This window comes from Peromyscus maniculatus, chromosome 4 (assembly GCF_049852395.1).
Source record: "Peromyscus maniculatus bairdii isolate BWxNUB_F1_BW_parent chromosome 4, HU_Pman_BW_mat_3.1, whole genome shotgun sequence".
In the NCBI taxonomy this organism is placed as follows: domain Eukaryota; kingdom Metazoa; phylum Chordata; class Mammalia; order Rodentia; family Cricetidae; genus Peromyscus; species Peromyscus maniculatus.
In genome coordinates this window covers 110,730,922-110,751,464 of record NC_134855.1, presented here as the reverse complement: position 1 = coordinate 110,751,464, position 20,543 = coordinate 110,730,922, and the positions used below count along the sequence as shown (strand labels likewise).

Sequence of the window (20,543 nt, the reverse complement as noted above, 5' to 3'; positions counted from 1 at the left end):
TAGCAAAAGTACAGTTACGAAGCAGCAGCAAAATAACTTTACGGTTGGGGGTAACCACAACATGAGGAACTGTATTAAAGGGTCACAGCACTAGGAAGGTTGAGAACCACTGCCCTAGAACCTTTATCTTAACATGTGGTTTTGAAAAATGCGGCCAATAAGGCCATAAAGCTAGAAAGGGACAGCACCAATGACGGAGCTTGAGAGAGAATGTGTAAGTCGTCTCCTGGCAGAGCTGGGCTTGAACCAGTACTCAGCACGTCCTGGAGTCTGATCTCAAGGACAAGGACACAGCCCTGAGCAGGAGAACAAAACAGCTGATTCGACTTTTCCTGTGTTTCCAGAAGAGCAGTGATACACCGTCCAGTGGAACCTTTCCTAAGGGAATTTTCTCTTCGATTTTGCTACATAGGTCGCTTCCCTCTCTCCCTTCCTTCTTTGTGATTTTTTGTTTTGTTTTGTTTGAAGTAGGGTCTCACTTTGTAGCCCAGTCTGGGCTTGAATTCACCATAATCTTCGTGTCTTGGTTTCCCAAATGCTAAGTTTATTAGCTAGCTAGCCTCCCTCTATGTCCTCCCTCTCTCCCTCCCTCCTTCCTTTTCTGACAGGACCCTGCTGGAAGCCAGCCTGGCTTGGTACTCACAATCCTTTCTTGCTTTCCCCTCAGTATCTGTGCCACTTGGCCTGTCCTGGCACGAACAAATCCTTCTTCAGTCATTTGCCCACACTTCAAAAATATCCGTCATCTTAGACCTTAGACATAATGATTTCCTGATGAGTGTTTTGTGAGATCAGTACTATGGAGGAAAGTATTTATTCTGTGCTCTGGCAAATATTTGTGTTGGCCCTGTTAAAAGGAAGGATAATAAGGACAGGATGGATGTGATGAATATTGGGGTGGGACAGATGGTTGAGCTAATCAGTCTTTAAAAAAGTGTAGTATCCCAAAGCTTGTTCGTTCTTTTGTGTTCTTTGAGAGTCCTTTGTCTTGTTTGACACAGAGTTTCTCTGTGTGTCCCTGGCTATCCTCGAACTCTGTAGGCCAGTCTGGCCTCGAACTCAGAGATCTACCTGCCTCTGAGCTACACTACTCCCCCTACCAGGCCCCCAAACCAAGTGCTGGGATTAAAGCATGTGCCACCACCACCCAGCAAGAAAGTTCTTTTGGGTATTGTTTACATTTTCCTTTATCTGATTGTTTGATTGCACGGGGCGTGTATGGAAGTTAGAGAACAACTCTGTGGAGTGTTTCTTTCCTCTTACTGGAGGTTCGTAGGATCAAACTCAGGTCATCAGGTATTTGAAGCAAGGGCTTTTATTCACTGAGCCAGAGCCATCTTGCCGTGTGTGTGTGTGTGTGTGTGTGTGTGTGTGTGTGTGTGTGTGTGTGTGCTCATATATACCAGCCTCAGTGATCCCTCTGTTTCCACCTCCCAGTCCTATACTACCACGCCCAGCTATTATTACTATTACTACCATTTTTTGTTTTGCTTTGCTCTTGAAGGCAGGTTTGTATTCTGTGGCCTAAGCTAGCTTTGAACCCATGGTGATTCTCCTGCTTCAGACTCCCAGGGACTGAGATTGCAGTGTGACATAACTCCAAGATGGAAATTCCTTTAGAGTGTGATATAGAGAACTGGTTTTTAAAACCAAGCCTCTTGAATAGTTTTGTATATCAGGTATTTACATTAACCGTTAACTGTTATTTGTTATTATTAGCGTGTGTGCCTGATGGAGCGGAAGTGCTTGAGAGCCACGGCATACCCGGGGATGTCAGAGACGGCATTGGGGACTCAGGCCTCTCCTTCCACCGTGAGTTTTAGGTGTGAACTCAGGCTGTCAGATTGTGAAGCAAGAACTTTTACCCACTGGGCCATCTTGCCAGCCCTAGCTTTTTTTTTTTTTTTTTTTTTTTTTTTTTTTTTTTTTTTTTTTTTTTTGAGACAGGGTTTCTCTGTGTAGCTTTGTGCCTTTCCTGGAACTCACTCTGTAGCCCAGGCTGGCCTCAAACTCACAGAGATCCGCCTGCCTCTGCCTCCCAAGTGCTGGGATTAAAGGTGTGCGCCACTGCCGCCTGGCCTTTTTTTTTTTTTTTTTTTTACAGTAGCTATTTGTTTAAAATGTTATTGTTTTTTATTTGTGGGTTTCTGTTGTGTGTTTGCTTACTTGCTTTGTTTATGAGGTAGGGACTCGCTCAGCACATTAGGCCTCAGCTTCTGTCTAATCTTGAACTTCTGAACCTCCTGTTTCTACATCCCAAGTGCTGGGATTTCAGATAAGAGTCACTATGCCAGTTTCTGTGATCTGGAGGTTGAACCCAGGACTTCATTCCTTCTAGGCAGGCACTGTACCACTCAGCCTCATGCCAGGCCCCAAACAAAAACTGGGCGACCAAACTCTCGGAGCATTTGGTCCCTACTCTAGGATCTCTGCCACTGGTCAACAATTAGAAGCAATGATTCTAATCTTTTGGACTTCATTCTGATCTGAAGAGAATGAGGACACACTGCTTGGGGAAAGCTGTCCTTGGAACCACTATGACTAAGATCCAGGTCCCGTTAGACCTGGTATGCACAAGAGTCTACAGCCCAGTAGTCCGTTTTCAAAAGTTATCACAACTTCTAAAATGAACTCCAGTACAGCAGTCATACCAGAAACGGGTATGGGGTGAATGCAGCCAACTTTTCACGAAGGTCTGGGGCAAAGTGAGAGGCTTTCATTAGTGACCAAGATATAGGCCACCATTCCACCTCTCTATAGCTCTCTTCCTGACTTTGCAGAACATCATCCTTGGTGGCTATGCATTTATTGTCAAAGCTAAGTGATAATTATAGAGTACATTCACTTCACCCATATTTATAATCGGCATTAGTTGTCATGACTACAGCATCTGCCTAAGCCCCTCCCATTCCTTCACATCATCCTCCCATCTAGAATGGAATTGAGTTTTGAATTTGGGCTTAGCCATGTAAATTGTTTTGTCTAATGGAATGCTCACAAATAGGATGCAAAGCAAGGCTTGAAAATGTTTATGTATTGGGCTCATCTGTTGCTGAAAGTTCTTCTTCTAACATGGGAACAAGCCCATATTCTATTACCCTCCATCTCTTTCATGGGTCTTCCCTGGCCACCCTGTGCTAGAATTAGACTGTCATCCTGATCAATGCATATGATGAATATGCTGGAGATTTTCTGGTGTTTCTTTCCTTTTGTTTTGTTTTGTTTGTTTGTTTTTGAGACAGTCTTACTCTGTAGCCCAGGCTAGCCTCAAAAGTGCTGGAATAACAACAGATGTGAGCCAACACACCTGGGGCTTGTTCCAGGTATCTGAAATTTGTCCTTCCAGATCCAATCTTTGCCTTTCCCCATTCTAACCTGGGTCCTAGATGCTGATCTCTGTGGTCTGCTTCAGTGGGCCCCACCCACTGGCTTCCCTTTTGGATGCAGTCAAGAATGGTTCTGGCTGAGGAGAGGAAGAGTTGGTCTTCTGAAGTTCTCCCTACAGAGTTCTGTAGCCTGGCTGTGTCCTGTTGGGAGCAGAAGCACACAGAGGTCACCACTCTCTTTACCTGTAATTGTGGCTACCCATCATGCCTTCAGATTTAGGGGTATGCACAGCTCCCTGCTCTTGCCAGCCCCATTGCACTGCAGCATCCATAATGATTGCCCTTCACCATCACATTCTGTTGTAAAAAGTCTATGAGATTCTCAACCACCTCATTTGCATGTGACACTAGTTTTGTGCTGGGAAAGAATCAGGAGACTGAAGGACGCATTGTTTAAAGGAAACTCTGCCCTCTCTAAAAGACATTCAGATTTGTGCCAACCACTGGTTTAGATCATCAAGGATTCCAGCAGCCTTCGCCATCAGAATGCACTGTGTACCTTTTGACAAGGGGCCATCTATAGGCTATTCAATTTTGAATGGACCATATAATCCCAATTCCCTCCCAAACTAGAAACTACCATCTCTCAAGAGGTCAAGCCTCAGAATTAAATAACACTTGGCTCTTTCCTCTTCCAAGTACAGCATGTTACCAAGGCTGACAAACTCCAGAAGCCCTTTCCTGCTGAATTGCCACATGGTGGACTTAGATGACCCATCCTTTCCTGACCTTTCTCCCAGATCTGCCTCTAGCCCCTGCCTCCTGGCATGAAATCTTCAGTGGCTTGGCCAGGGGTGAGTATCAATCTGGCCTCTGCCCCCTTGGCTTTTTTCTGTGGCATTTAGATAACATAACACTTGAAACCTTCAGATTTGCTGTTCCTGTAGATCCCTAGCATACACTATCCATGGCATCTTAAGGTGTCTGGGGCTCTTGAAGAAAGCAAAGAGAAAGGAGAACTACTTTTAACATTTATGTGTTGGACCTTTCTTGGGAGCCATTTCAGTTACCACTGTTGCATTAAAAGGTGCCACCGAAGTATAATAGCCTAAGACAACCACTTAATTCTACTGGAATATATTGTTCATCAAGGTTTCTGGCAGGAGGCAGGGGGAACGATTTGTCTATCCTGCATGATGTCTGGACCTCAGCTAGGAAGAGGGGACTTGACAGATGGTGACTGGAATCATATGTAGTTTGTTTGCTTTGGTTGCAAGACAGAAATTGAGCTGGAAATGTCATGAAAACTTCCTCTCTGATGGCTAGGTTTCATAGTGTCAAGAGGTTCTTTTGGTGGTATTGTGTTCCCCAAAATATTGTGCACCTTAATAAACTTATCTGGGGTCAGAGACAGAACAACCACTAGATACAAAGGCTAGAAAATGGTGGCACATACACCTTTAATCCTAGCACTCCAGAGGTAGAAATCCCTCTGAATCTCTGTGAGTTCAAGGCCACATTGGAAACAGCCAGGCATGGTGACTCACGCCTTTAATCCCAGAAAGCGAGCATTTAATCCCAGGGAGTGGTGGTAGAAAGCAGAAAGGTATATAAGGCATGAGGACCAGAAACTACAAGCATTGGGCTAGCAGCATTTGGCCTGGTTAAGTTTCAGGCTTTCAAGCAACAGTTCAGCTGAGAGCCATTTGGATATGAGGACCCAGAGGCATCCAGTCTGAGGAAACAAGACCAGCTGAGGAGTTGGCCAGGTGAGGTTATCTGTGGTTTGTTCTGTCTCTCTGATCTTCCAGTGTTCACCCCAATACCTGGCTCAGGTTTGATTTTATTAATAAGAACTTTTAAGATTCATGCTACAGGTTCTATGCAAGTCTTTTGGAGCAGAAAAGACATCAATGGTATATCTGCAGCCAACCCTGCATGCCAAAATACTAACCTACCATATAAGATATGTTCACAGGTGCAATAGTGGCATAAAGGTTATAGGTGTAACCAAATAGTTTTGGGTTGGATTTGAGGCCTGCTCCACAGGAGGAAATTCAGACCTGGTACTATAACCAGATCAAAGGTCCATGAGTCAAGAGGTCACAGGCCCTAAGGAGGAACCTACCATTGTTGTTTTGCTAAGTGACACATTGTCAAACTTCTTTCTAAATATGCATGCTTATACCCATAGATTAGTGCTGCTCTCAACCTTGGCCCGAGAAGCTTCTCTCTGCAGTTGTCAACAACTAATGCAGACTTAGAACTGGTCAAAGTACTGAGAAATAAATATTTATTGAGGCTCGGTACCAAATGGGATGTTTATATCAACACCTCCATCCCAGCCTCAGAGAACATCTCAGAAGAGAAACAGAAAGAACATAATACTGGAGGATGAAAAGTGTTGTGAAATGATGTTTTTGTGACATGACATGACCAGTGCCTACATGAACTCAGTAAGGCTTTGACTTCCTTCTGGAGATCAAGTTGACAAGATCAGTCAACCTTTCAGGAGGCAGCACTAATTGGACTCAGTGGATTACTAACAACAACAACAACAACAAAGAAAGGATGTGAATGGGGATGGGAAACTATTCTAGGCACCCGAGAGAGTAGTGGGCTGTGGGGGCTTGGCGGGACCTGGAGAGAAGCTCTCCAGCTACAGAGTAGGATGGAGGAATCTGGGTTCCTAGGAAGAGTGGAGGGGGAGTTAGAGTTCATATGATCAAGACTCATTGTTTACACATAGACAACTGACAAAGAATAAGTTAAAAGTTATTCTACTAAAAAGGGGAAGCAGCTGGGCCATGGTGGTGCATTCCTTTAATCTCAGCACTCAGAGACAGAGGCAGGTGGATCTCTGTGAGTTTGAGGCCAGCTTGGTCTACAGAGTGAATTCCTGGACAGTCAGGGCTACACAGAAAAACCTTTCCGAAAGAAAGAAAGAAAGAAAGAAAGAAAGAAAGAAAGAAAGAAAGAAAGAAAGAAAGAAAGAAAGAAAGAAAGAAAGAAGGGAGGAGGTCATGGAGAGATAAGTCAGTGGTTAAGAGTGTTTCCTTGGATCAGGCCCTCTTAATAGGTGTGACAGTTGATTGGCTTGATCAGTTTGGGAGGCAACTAGGCAGTGTGACCAAGTCCTGTGCTCATTGCATGAGTTGACTGTTTGAAACCTGGAGCTTATGCAGGGACACTTGGCTCAGGCTGGGAGGAAGGGACTGGACCTGCCTGGACTGAGTCTACCAGGTTGATCGCAGTCCTCGGGGGAGGCTTTGCCCTGGAGGAGGTGGGAATGGGGGGTGGGCTGGGGGTAAGGGGAGGGGGTAGGAGTGGGGAGAATAGGGGAACCCGTGGCTGATATGTAGAACTGAATGGTATTGTAAAATAAAATAAATAAAAATTTAAAAAAAAGAGTGTTTCCTGCTGTTGTAGAGGACCCAAGTTCAGTTCCCAGAACCTACATGGTGGCTCAAAACCATTTGAATTCCAGCTCCAGAAGATTCAACACCCTCTTCTGACCTCCACAGGCATGCACATGGTACTCATACATACATACAGGCAAACCATCCATACACATAAAATAAGATACTCTGAAAAAAATGGGTATGGTGGTACATACCTACAATCCCAGCACACTGGAGATGGCGTCAGGATGATCAGAAGCTCAAGGTCATCTTCAATTACATAGTGAGTTCAAGGTCAGCCTGAGATACACAAATTACTACCTTTGCTAATAAGAAAAAGAAATGATATACTTCCATTTTACAGGTGAGGAGACAAGAAAAAAGTAGATAAATGAATTTTCCCCAAGAGAATATGGCAAATGAATGTGTAGATTCTGATCACTGGAACCTGTTTACTGTGACAAGGTTAGAGATGTTCTCTGTGGATTTGTGTCCAGATCAGACTGTTTCTACTAAAAACAAAGCCTATATGTAATCTTTTAAAAATTAACCTTTATTTTATGTGTATGGATATTCTGCCTGCATGTATGTCTGTGAACCTTGTCCATGCAGTGACAACATACGTCAGAAGAGACCACTGGGTCCCCTGGAACTGGAGTTACAGATGGTTGTGAGCTACCATGTGGGTGCCAGGAATTGATCTGGGAACCTCTGGAAGAGCAACCAGTGCTCTTAACTGCTGAGCTGTCTTTCCATTCCCAAAGATATATAATCTCAAAAGCAAGTTTATGCCTTAACTCTACTGTATATAAACCTTGATCTCCAATTTTCCACTGGTTTCTTCAGGATAACAATTTGTATTATCCAAAAATCACAGAATATGCTCTTCTGGAACTTGCAACCCTGAAATCAAGAGAGAGATTCTGGGACTGGAGAGATGGCTCAGCAGTTAGGAGTGTGTTCAGTTCTTGGGAAGGACCTGAGTTCAGTTCCCAGCACCTACATCAGGCACTCACAGCCATCCATAACTCCAGCTGAAGTCTTCTGATGCCTCTGGCCTATAATCACACACACACACACACACACACACACACACACACACACACACACACACACAAATTATCTTCAAAAAAAGATATATTCTGTGTCCCCTCTCCATGAAGTATTAGGCTTGTATAGCTATTAAGAGTACAGGGAAAGGATGCTCTGGGGTTTCCAGAGTTAGCTCATAAACACACACACACACACACACACACACACACACACACACACACACACACACACTGGCTCTCACTCAGCTGGATGGAGTCCTGTTGCCCTACCAGGATAATAATGGGTAGGTGTAGAAAAGTTTTGCCAGTGCTGGCAGTCCTGGACCCTTAGAAGCCTAAGACCCAGGAGAAGGGCAGGCAGACCCAGAGGCATACAGCTCCACTCTAAAAGTTAGGGGTCTCCTGCTCCAGGCTTTAGAAACTTGGCCTCTCAGCACTCAGGTTGGAGGCTATGGCTCTAGCTTTTAACCACCAGTAGACCTGGCGTTAGGGTCCTGGAGTTCCACAAAAGACCACCATCCACATATGCAATCAACAAGAGTGTTTATTACCTCAAGAAAGATTCCAACATGCTGGGGCAGACCATCCTACACAAAGGCAAAATGGTGACAATGACAAGGAGGAGCTTGCGTGTTCCTTTTAAGCACAGCTGCAGGGGATTTCCTAAGGCAGTTAGGTCATTTTATCTACAATTGGCTTAAGCAAGTGACAATCCTATTAGCACATTCTAATTGGCTAGGGCTAGTCAGCGATTGGTTAAGGCTTTTCTATTTGGGGCCAGGCCTGGACAAAGTCCCAGGCTTTGTCCTTATTTGGTTATTTCTTTGATCTTATTGACTGTGGGGGCTGGCTCAGTACCAGGCCTCCTCATCCTTGCCTTTGGAGGTGTAGGAGACTGATTGTCCTTTGTTCACGACTCTTCCTCAGAAACTGCTTGCTCAGTCTCAGGAAACTGAAATTGAGGCCTGATCTCTGAGAGGAGACTGAGGCAGCCTGTTATGGAGTCTGCTCTGTCCTCTCACTGGCACTTGGTAGCTCTTATGATCCTCAGCTTCCAGGAGCAGCAGGGTACAGCATCAGACAGCAGGAAATAGAAACAGATGATTTCTCCCTTCCTCCCCCTTTCTTTTTTTTTCCTTAAAGGCATGCACCACCATGCCTGGCAAAGGTTTATTTTATTTTTTTAATTTTTAATTTTAATTTTTTTTGGTTTTTTTGAGACAGGGTTTCTCTGTGTAGCCCTGGCTGTCCTGAAACCTGCTCTGTAGACTAGGCTGGCATTGAACTCACAGAGATACGCCTGCCTCTGCCTCTAGAGTGCTGGGATTAAACGTGTGTGCCACCACTGCCTTTTCTTTTCTTTTTTTAGATAGGGTCTCACTATGTAACCTTGGATGGCCTGGAATTTGCTATATAGATCAGGCTGGCCTCAAACTCACTGAGACCTGCCTGCCCCTGTTTTCTGAGTGCTAGGATCAAAGGTATGTGCCCCACACCCAGCAACATAGTGTCTTCTAGTGTAGTTCTTGTTACTGGTTTCAGGTCTTGGGTGCTGTGGGATGGTCTATATGTCAAAATGCTCTGATTGGTCATTAAATAAAACACTGATTGGCCAGTGGCCAGGCAAGAAGTAGGTGGGACAAGGAGAGAGGAGAATTCTGGGAAGCGGAAGGCTGAGGCAGAGAGACACTGCCAGCTGCTGCCATGACCAGCAGCATGTGAAGACACTGGTAAGCCACCAGCCACGTGGCAAGGTATAGATTTATGGAAATGGATTAATTTAAGCTATGAGAACAGTTAGCAAAAGCCTGCCACGGCCATACAGTTTGTATGCAATATAAGTCTCTGTGTTTACTTGGTTGGGTCTGAGCAGCTGTGGGACTGGCAGGTGACAAAGATTTGTCCTGACCGTGGGCAAGGCAGGAAAACTCTAGCAACACTTGGGATTCTCTGCTTTCTAGTGACCTGTGTTTTAGGCCTAAAATGGGATTCTCATCCCTTAACAACAACAAGCCTTAGAGCTCTTGGACCTGGCATAGTTGAAAATTTGGACTTCAAGACTTGGAAGTACCATGGAATTCATGGGGAAACTAAAGCAAACAGCTCCTTGTGTTTAAAGCACTTTAGTCGGCTCCTCATCACTTCTGTGACGGCCAGTCTCTGATCACTACTGCTCCTGTTCCCACTGCTGTCCTCTGTGTTAACTACTGATCACTACTGCTCCTGTAACCACTGCTGTCCTGTGTTAACTACTGATCACTACTGCTCCTGTTACCACTGCTGTCCTCTGTGTTAACTACTGATCACTACTGCTCCTGTAACCACTGCTGTCCTGTGTTAACTACTGATCACTACTGCTCCTGTTACCACTGCTGTCCTCTGTGTTAACTACTGATCACTACTGCTCCTGTAACCACTGCTGCCCTGTGTTAACTACTGATCACTACTGCTCCTGTTACCACTGCTGTCCTGTGTTAACTACTGATCACTACTGCTCCTGTTACCACTGCTGTCCTCTGTGTTAACTACTGATCACTACTGCTCCTGTTCCCACTGCTGTTCTGTGTTAACTACTGATCACTACTGCTCCTGTTACCACTGCTGTCCTCTGTGTTAACTACTCTCTCACCACTATTTCTGCTACCGACCCTGTCCTCTTTACTGTAGTTGTACCTCTGCTGCCACGCTGGCCTCCTTGGGTCATGTTAGCAGTTCTACCAGACATACCAAGAATGAAGCTGATTTTAAAAAGTGGTGGTAGTGCACACCTTTAATCCCAGCACTAGGGAGGCAGAGCCAGGTGGATCTCTGTGAGTTCGAGGCCAGCCTGGTCTACAGAGCAAGATCCAGGACAGGCACCAAAACTACACAGAGAAACCCTGTCTCGAAAAACAAAAAAAAAAAAAAAAGAAAGAAAAAAAAAAAAAAAGGAGGCCAAAAACACCATTGGAGAGAAGTCTCTCATTAGCTCTAATGTTGCAATATTGGGGCCAGGGCAGGCAACATGAGATGGGTCTTTCTCCCTGGAAGCTCAAAAAGAAAGTTTCATAGCCTGCTTATGTAGTCATAAAAGGGATGTGACAAGGGTATTTACACCAATCCACATAGCACCTCATGCAAATGAAAGACTGTGCTTACACTAATCCCGTCATAGTCCCTCATGCAAATGAAGGATCCCACTTAAATCAATCACAGCTCAGTCTGTACAAATGAAGGACTCTATTGATACCAATCCCAATCCTCTTGCTGGGCTACCAGAGAAAGTTCTCCTCCTCTGCCCTGCCTGTATGAAAATGGCTACAGAGTGGTCTTGGCTGGAACAGTGCCCTTAGAGCTGGAGTTGCACCTCCAGCGAGCATTTTTAGCTGCTATGTAGCTTCCTCAAGGTGTCTCTGGAGCAGTCAAAGCAGCTGGTGTTGGCACATGAGGAGGCCTGACAAATGTCGGAACGGGCTCCTTAATAACTCAGTTAAGAACTAGGCCTCAGCTCCTGCTCCTTGAAACTGAGCAGGCAGATTCTGAGCAAGCCAGGAACAAAGGACAACCAATCACCAACACCCTGACAGCAAAGACAGGGAGAATTACCTGTACTAAGCCGGCCAGCCTCCACAGCAGCTCAAGGCAATAACCAAATAAGGACAGAGCCTGGGATTTGTCCAGGCTTGCCCACAAATGAAAAAACTATAGCTTTAACCAGCCCCTGCTTGCCCTAACCAATTAGAATGTACTAATATGACTGCCACTTGCATAAGCCAATCATATCTGAGATGACCAAATTGTCCCTGAAACTCCCCATAGCTGTTCTTAAAAGGAGCCTGTGAGCATCTCTTGGGTCACCATTTTGCCTATGTGTCAGGTGCGTGGCCCAGCATACTGGCACCTTTGCCCTCAAGATAACTAATAAATGTTATTGTTGATTGCATACACGGATGGTGGTCTTTTGTGGGACTTCTCCAGGATCCTAACACACAGACATCATCTAGCTGGCCATTTTGACTGATTGTCTTTTGCTTAAGGCAGCCAGGGCACCAAGGGGAAAAAATAGCTATCAATTAGGGAGTCAAATAATTTTTGCTCCCAATATCCTAGCCTATTTAAATAAAAAAATGAATATTAAAAGTGGTGTTTATAATAAAGGCTCATCGTGAACATTAACAATATTTAATAATGCTCTAATAGTGCTAAACTCCTGTCCCAGTCTCTAGCAATGTGTGAGTCCCTGTGGTGGTTTGAAAGAAAATGGCCCCCAAAGGGAGTGACACTATTAGGAGGTGTGGCCTTGTTAGAGTAAGTGTGGTCTTGTTGGAGGAAGTGTGTCACTGTGGGAGCAGGCTTCAAGGTCTCACATATGCTCAAGCCACCCCCAATGTCTCAGTTTACTTCCTATTGCCTGCAAGTCAAGATGAAGGACACTCAGCTTCTTCTGCAGCACCGTGTCTGCCTGCACGCCACCATGTCACACCACGATGATAATGGACTAAACCTCTGAAAATGTGAGCCACCCCAATTAAATGATTTTCTTTTATAAAAAAAAGTGGTCATAGTGTCTCTTCACAGTGATAGAAACCCAAACTAAGACAGTCCCTCTAATCAATTTCACTTACTTTGGGGAATTGTACCATGAAAGAGCCCAAACTAACCTATGCAGAGAGAACACACCAAGAAGCCCACACAGAAGAAACCCAGTTCTGAAAGCTATAAAGTCCAAGATCAAGGCACAGGAAGATGTGGAGTCTAATGAGGGCCTGCCCTCTGGTTTACAGAGAATAGCTACTATTGGTGTCTTCTTCTAATAAGCCACATGAGCTCTCTGAGGATAAGGAAACTAATCCCACTGGTGAGGTGACATCATCACTGAGCATCACTGCCTCCCCAAAGCCTGGTTTAACAATGCTAACACATTGATGGGGTTTCCACACAGGAACTGGGGAAGACACCAATGTATACATAAGCCTGACTTTAGTCCTAGTTATTTGAAACATCATTTCAGTTTCAGTTCTCCCAGAAGCAGTTTGAAGAAGTTTGAGGTGTAGGTGCTTCCGGAGGGTGGTGATCTCTGGATGCTTGGTCAGCTAGAGAGAGGTCGGGGAAGCAAGGATGTCTGCAACTGAGGGGCGTTCTTGAGCACACGTTGAAAGGAGGGTTTTAGAGGTTTCCATCCATAGCTGGGTACCCCACCGTAGGCAGGCAGTGAGGCACATCTGGGAGAAAGGAACCTGTGGCACAGAGGGCTACTGGCCTAGGACAGCCAAGAGACAGGGGGACCCGAGGAAAGGCAAAGGACAAGGTGTACCTCTCCAGAGCGTGCCTCCAGCGACATGCCTCCTCCAGTATGTCCTGCCTCCCACTTTCCCACTGAATAATACCATCTCATCAGCTGGCAAAAAAAAAATATAGAGGCCTTCAGTTGACACTTCAGATTCAAACCATAAAATAAGTTTACACATGAGGACAACTGAAGGGAGCCTGCGTTCAGTTCCCCTAGGGACCCTCTGAACACCTGGGTGGAACATGCCTCAGGATCATCACACTGACGTCAAGGGAAGCGGGGATTTCCTTACACTGAATGGGTGAATTTTTGCACCCTCTGCCCCCAGTTCCTATAAAGTCCTAATCCCCACTGTCGTTATGGTTGGAGTGTCCCTTAAAGGAAGTAATTAGGTGAAGGTAGGTCATAAAGTGGGGCAGGATTAGTGTCCTTACAAGAGACAATGGAGCCTATTCTCTCTCCCCCTTTGCTCTCTTGCCTGCTCCTTCCTCTTCCCCCTCTTTCCTCTCTATCATCTCCTCAGTCTACGTCACTTTGTCGAAGCAGCCCGAGGAGCCTGGCAGAGGTACCATCTTCCATTCTCACTGGCTGAGGAGTTCCCTTGAGGGCACTGTGGAGGCTGGAGATGGCAAGTTTGTCAGCACCTCAGAGATTTCCTCCCTGGCTGCAGGGGAATCAAAGAAACACGGAAGGCCTCACAGTGTCTGTGGGGAGCCTTGTTCCCAGTCTTCAATTTAGATGCACCAGTGCACTGATTATTCTCCTCCAGATGCCATTTTTGTGATTTGCTCGGGTAAATGGTAAGGCATTCAAAATGGGCTAGAAGTGACCAAATTGTTCTCTCATAGAGGATACAGATCTACACCCCACAGCAAGGCCGGCCTCTCCACCTGCTGTCTGGCACCTTATCAGACCTATCACCCGTCAGCCTGACAGGACAGTGTCTCATCCTCGTGTGTAAACCTCTTTTGCCCCGGTGTAATAGAAGATGAAGCAAAGGGGGAAAGGAACTTGTCCTGGATCCTTGGCAATGTCAGCTCATGCATCTGAGCTTCATAACAGAAGCACGGACGTGCGAGAAACCTCCAGGGCTGTGGCGTCTTTGGCCTGGTCTGGGCAGGGAGCAAACACAGTGAGTGGATTGGAGACTGAGAAAAGCTGTGTTGAACAGTGTGGTGACTCATTCCTAAAATCCCACCATTGGGAAGCTGAAGCAGGGTGGTGGTGAGTCGGAGGCCAGTTTAGGTCTATAGTGAACCAGGGTTCTAGGATAGGGTGGGCTATAGATTGGAACCCTTTCTGAAACAGAGCAAAACTGGAACCAACTCACAAAAAAGAAAGCCCATGTGTGCTGTTTCAGTGTTCTGTAGGATCATCTCTACCCGGGTCCAGATATTTCGCTAGGCTCCATCACAGACACTGTGTTCATCTTCAGAAAAAGAAGATGGTGATAGTCAAACAATTGAAAAACATCATCTGTTGTCACCTCCATAGTGCCTGTAGAGAAACTGGACATAGGATTACTGCATAGAGGAGGACTAGAGAGAGGTCATAAGGAAGTTTATAGGACATTTTGAGAGAGATGGGTGTAAGGACTTGCAGACAAAGAATGATATATGCACAGAGTTATAAGATGAGGTCTCCAGTTAAAAAAAGAATTTATTTTGAGACTGAGTCTTACGTAACTCAGATTGGCCCCCAAACTCTCTCCACAGCCAAGGATGACCTTGAATTCTAATCTTCCAGTTACCACTTCCTGAATGTTGGGATTGTAGGTAAGTCCCACCACACTGGGTTTTATGCATTGTTAGGGATTAAACCAGGGCTTGATGTGTGCTGGGCAAGCACCCTGCCCGCGAATCTGCACCCTCTAACCCTGTAAAAACATTTTAGTTCCTAGAGTCTGACATTGTTTGAGAATCTGTGGTAAGAACTGCCTTACTTCCACTTCTAGTATGCTGAGGGGACAGGAAGCAGGAGGCTGCACTGAGGGAAGAGTTTAAAATCCAGTGAAATGTCACTATGTCTTTAAACCACGAATGAGCTGCCAACAAACTAAAGATATCCTTCCCCCAAATCTAGACTGAGGCAGACCCTTGAGGGAACAGGTGCTCAGGCCTGTTTAACTCGTGGAACTTTTGTTAGTTAGGAAGTAACAGCTGTAGAACTGAGCTCTGGCTTTTGGTAGTTTCAAAAAGTAAAGGGCACAGTGTCAACTCTGGTTTTGTTTTGTTTTTATGAAAGTAAATGTCAGTTATCAAAGCCTGGCCCGGTTGGTGATTCTGATCTTCTTCCGTTTGGGCTGGGACCAAACTGCCTTTTCAGAGTGAACAGAGAGGGAAGCCAAGTCCCTGACCCATTAAAGCTGGTCCCTGTCACCTGAGTGATCTAAGGAAACGCAATGCTTCTTTTCAAAGTTTATATAACGTCTCATTATGTTCCCAGAGTTATCTCTTACAATGTTGTTTTAGCCCCACGAGTGCTGAGATTACACATGACTACGCAGTCTGAGGAAGCTTAAGCTTTAACTTGGCCTAAAATTAAAGTGGTTTGTGTTGCCTCCAGATGACTAGTAGAAGGGAACAAAAATTTTCTATGGGGGAAGATGCCTTCATCCCAGGACTCAAATGATTCCCATATGAATTCAGTGTTTAACACACAAATGTAACAGCACACAGAGAGGCAAAGGTGACATGAACGAGAAACACCAACTGAAGCAGACCTACAAATATTTGAGATGTGAATTATCAATTATAACAAATAAGATTTGTTTTTTCTATGTTTAAACACACACACAACAACAAAACAAAAAACTTGACAAAGCCTAGCATGGTGGCACACACCTTTAATCTCAGCACTTGGGAAGCAGAGGCAGGCGGCTCTGTATGAGGTTGAGGCCAGCCTGGTCTACAGAGAGGTTCCATGCCAGCCAGGGATACTTAGTGAGATCCTATCTTAGGGTATATATTATGACAGGAAACAGTAAACACAAAGCAAAATTCAAAGCCCTGACAGCACCTGTGGAAAAGAGCTAAGTGAAGCCATAAGTGGAGAGTGTATTATTATTCTGCTTAATCTATCAAAAAAAATATCACAGGTTTTGTGCCTTAAAAAATGTAAATCTGGGGCTGAGGGCATAGCTTGGTTTGTAGAGCACTTTTGTACCATGCACAAAACCCTGGCTTGCTCTCTAGTACCACACAAAACTGTCCCAATGCTTGTGATCCTAACACTCAGGAGATGAGAGCAGGAACGCCAGAAGTTCACAGTCATCCTCAACTCCGTAAGCTGCTCACGGCCAGCCTGGTGTGCTGGTCAAGGGTCTTCTAGGGAAGTAGAATGAAGATATGTCAAAAAGAGATTTTATGACATTGGTTTACATGATACAGTCAGAGTAGTCCAACAGTGGTTGTCTCAGACCAGACAGATCAAGAGCTCAGCAGTTGTCCAGTCCACAGTCAGGATCTCCCAGCAGCTGTCATGGCATGGAAGGCCTTGGGGATCCCTGAGGAGCCCCAGGAACAGGATGGACTCGACAAGCAGCTTCTCTCTTAGTTGATTCTAATCAATCAGGTAGACAACCAAGATAAACTGTGTGTGCGGAGGAAGTAAGTCGCTGGGGGTGGGCTCTGAGGGTTTATAGCCTTGCCCCGCTCTCTGTCCTCTCAGTCTGCTTCTTGTGTGCAGATGAGAACGTGAGCAGCTGGCTACCTGGCTCTCCCACCGTGGCTTACCTTCCTGGCCATTTTGGACTCTCCCCCTGGAACCGTAAGTCCAAATCAATCTTCTATAAGTTGCTTTTAGTCATGGTATTTTATCACAGCAACAGAGAAGCAACTAATGCCACATCACTCACACACACACACACACACACACACACACACACACAGTAAGGGAGGGAGGGAGGGAGGGAGGGAGGGAGGGAGGGAGGGAGGGAGGGAGGGAGGGAGGGAGAGTAGGCTCCATGATGAAATAAAATGTGATATTTGTCTTTCTGGTTCTAGTTTACTTATGATCATCTGCAGGCCTACCCATTTTCTTAGAAATGACATAATTCATTTTTCTTTGTGGCCAAATAAAACTCCACTGTGCTATATCCCTTTTGGTACATTCCTGGGAGTGGTATAGGAACATAAGTTTTTGTTTGTTTTGTTTTGTTTTCATGCCTGGGGGTGTGGATATTTTGCCTGCATGTATGTCTATGTACCACTGATGCCTGAGGAGGTCAGAATAGGGTGTCACATGACTGGAACTGGAGTTATAGAGACCCTTGTGAGCCACGTGTGGGTGCTGAGAATTGAATCCAGGTCCTCTAGAAGAATAGTCTGTGCTCTTAACAGCTTATCCATTCTCCAGCCCCAGGATTTTTTGGTTTCTTGAGGGACTTCTGCCCTAGTTTTCAGAGTGGTTGTAGTGGTTTATGTGACTTTCCAGAGTGTGAGATTCATCCCACCACCACTACACGTCTGTGTCAGCATTTGCTTGCTGTTTCTTTTACTTTGGTTTCTTTTTTTTTTTTTTTGGTTTTTTCGAGACAGGGTTTCTCTGTGTAGCTTTGCGCCTTTCCTGGAACTCACTTGGTAGCCCAGGCTGGCCTCGAACTCACAATGATCCACCTGGCTCTGCCTCCCGAGTGCTGGGATTAAAGGCGTGTGCCACCACCACCCGGCTTTGGTTTCATTTTTTTGTGATACAGGGTCTCACTCTCTGGAGCTCCAGCTGGAATCTTTTGGTCTCAGTGTAATATGCATTATACTGACAAATTTTCATGTGCTGTTGGTGCTTGTCAAGAGCAGACTCTGGGAATGAGAGATGGGTCACCTCTCAGACTTGAACATGTCCTTGATTGTCCTCCAAATCTCCTCGTCCTGTGACAGGTCGGCTCCTTGACTCTGGGACAGGGAGAAAGGACAACAGCCAGTGGCCAAGGATATTAAAACTATTTCAGCTTTGCAAATGGCTGGAAGGTAAACTATTTCCACTGGAAGTTACTGTGGTTTATCGCATGCTGTAAGAATGCCTGCAGTGGGAACGGGGAGGCAGAAGCTGCTCACCCATGGAGAGATGGCTGCGTTCTGCTCTCCCAGTCCAGAGCCCAGCACACTTTCAGCAGGGCTGCCCTAGTCATTTCTGCTAGCTGTTGCCAAGTGCCTGGTCTGATGATGTTGCTTTTGCTTCCTCTCCCAGCTGGGTGACTCTAGTTGTTCCAGATGGACATTGTAAGTCCACAGTGTTATAATGCTGTCTGCTGCTTCCACCCATCTACTATTTATTCTTCTGCTTTTGTTTGCTATATGCTTAATAAACTTATTCACCTGAGGACACATGCATACCTACTGTAAATCAATCTCCATATGGAATACAAGTGTGAGCCACCACACTAAGCTTGTTTGTGTGCTTGTAAGATGTAGGAGTTGCACGTGAGTGTGAGCACTCACCTGCCACAGCATGCATGTGGAGGTCGGAGTTCAACCCTCGGGTGTCCATTCTCTACGAGAGTTCTGGTTTACAAGGGATTCTTATCTAAACAAGCTAACAAAAACTGACAACAGCAATAGCAACAGAGGAGGATTTTTTTTTTCCAAATTGAAATATTCCTGTAGCTGTAGGGTTTATTATGTCTAAAAATAAAAATGCAAGTGCAATGTTTGACTTTACACACACACACACACACACACACACACACACACACACACACACACACACACGGAGACCAGGTCTCACTATGTAGCCCTGGCTGGTCTCAAACTCAGAGACATCCTCTTGCTTCTGTCCCCCGAGTTCAGAGATTAAAGGTATGTGCCACTGTGCCTTTACCTCCTTCTTCCTTTTTTTTTTTTTTTGTTTATTTTATTTTTATTCTCTGAGTGTGTGGGTGGGTTTGCACACATGAATGTGGTGCCTATGGATGCCAGAAGAGGGCCTCAGATCCCCTGCTGCTGGAGGTTGTAAACTGCCTGCTATGGATACTGGGAACTGAACCTGGATCCTCCGGAAGAGCAAGCAAGCTCCCTTCACCAATGGCCACCCCTCCAGCCCCAGATTCCTCCTTTTCCAGGAATGAGAACAGTGTCTTTATAACAGAGGTTTATTGGCTGGATATGGTGATGCACACCTTTAATCCTCAGGAGGCAGAGGCAGGTGGATATCTGTGAGTTTGAGGTCTACCTGGGAGACATAGTGAGACTCTTCCTCAAAAAAAAAAAAAAAAAAGAAAGAAAGAAAGAAAAGAAACACACACACCATCCACACCTTCTTCTCAATTTTAATACCCAATATTAAGAACATAGATGAATCATAAGTAAGATGTTCAAGAAAAAGCCTGGATAAGAGTAAGTTACATCCCTGTGCACACCAGTGACAAACAAAAGAGCAAACGAACCACTTCTAAGGGTTGGAGAGATGGCTCCGCGGTTAAGAGCACTAGCTGCTCTTGCTGTTCTTTCAGAGGACCCCGGCTCAGTCTCCAGCTTCCGCACAGTAGTGCACAACCATCTGTAACTCCAGTTCCGGAGTACCTGATGCCGCCTTCTTCTGACCTTCATGGGCCTTAGACCTGCACACAATGCACATACATACCCGTACGCAAAACACTCATACAGTACAGTAAAATAAACAAATACTTAGAAGAACAACCAAGCAAGCAGCGCTCCCCAACAGAGAACATGTTGATATCCACAGTAGGCTCTTCAGTTTCTTCTATCTAGATTCCAAATAAAATTTTTTAAAATTTATTTTTATTTTTACATGTATGAGAATTTTGCTTACATGCATGTATGTGCACCATGAGTATACCTGGGCACCCAAGGGAGCCAGAAGACAGTGTCAGATCCTATGGAACCGGGGTTACAGATGATTGAGAGTCACCATGTGGGTGCTGGGAACTGAACCCAGGTTCTCTGCAAGGACACCCAACACTCTTAACTGCTAAGCCATCTCTCCAGCCCCTAGATTCCAATTCTCTATTAAGCTCATGTTGTATAGATTAAAATCCATGTTCTCTAGCTAATTAGATTGTATTAAATTTATAGTCAGAAATGTGCGCTCTCCAAGGGCCAGGTTTTGGTGACACAAGAACATCCCGCAGAACCACGTGACTGAGGAGAGCTGACACATCAGACAGCACCACTACCCGCTTATTCCTGGAAGGTTCCACAGGGTCGAGGGCCGGCGGTATCACTTTCCGTCTGTTCCGTCTCTGAGAAGGAGTCCTTGTTCTGTGCTGATCACATCACTGGGCTGTTCTATTTTAGGCTAACCTTGAACGACTTAGCAGTTGAAAAAGAAAACTTGACTTTTAAAGACAGGGTCATGTCACGTAGCACAGGCTGGCTCAAACTCACTCTGTGGCCTGAGCAGGCCTTGTACCTGGGATCTTCCTATGTTCTGGGATGACACATGAGCCTCACCGTACCTAGCTATCTGTGTTTTGCTTGTTTTTATAGCTTTGGCGTGCAAACCCAAGGCTTCAAGTTAGGCACATGCTTTGCTGCTG

General features: G+C 45.3%; 1 long non-coding RNA gene across 2 annotated transcripts in view; it reads left to right on the top strand.

The window, feature by feature from the left end:
• The first annotated feature begins 16,660 nt into the window (after positions 1-16,660).
• The window catches only part of LOC143272996 (uncharacterized), a 45,266-nt gene continuing 41,383 nt past the window's right edge, over positions 16,661-20,543 (top strand). For both annotated transcript variants that reach the window (XR_013050776.1, XR_013050775.1), the window contains exon 1: positions 16,661-16,816. This is a non-coding gene — a long non-coding RNA (uncharacterized LOC143272996). The remainder of the gene's footprint in view (positions 16,817-20,543) is intronic.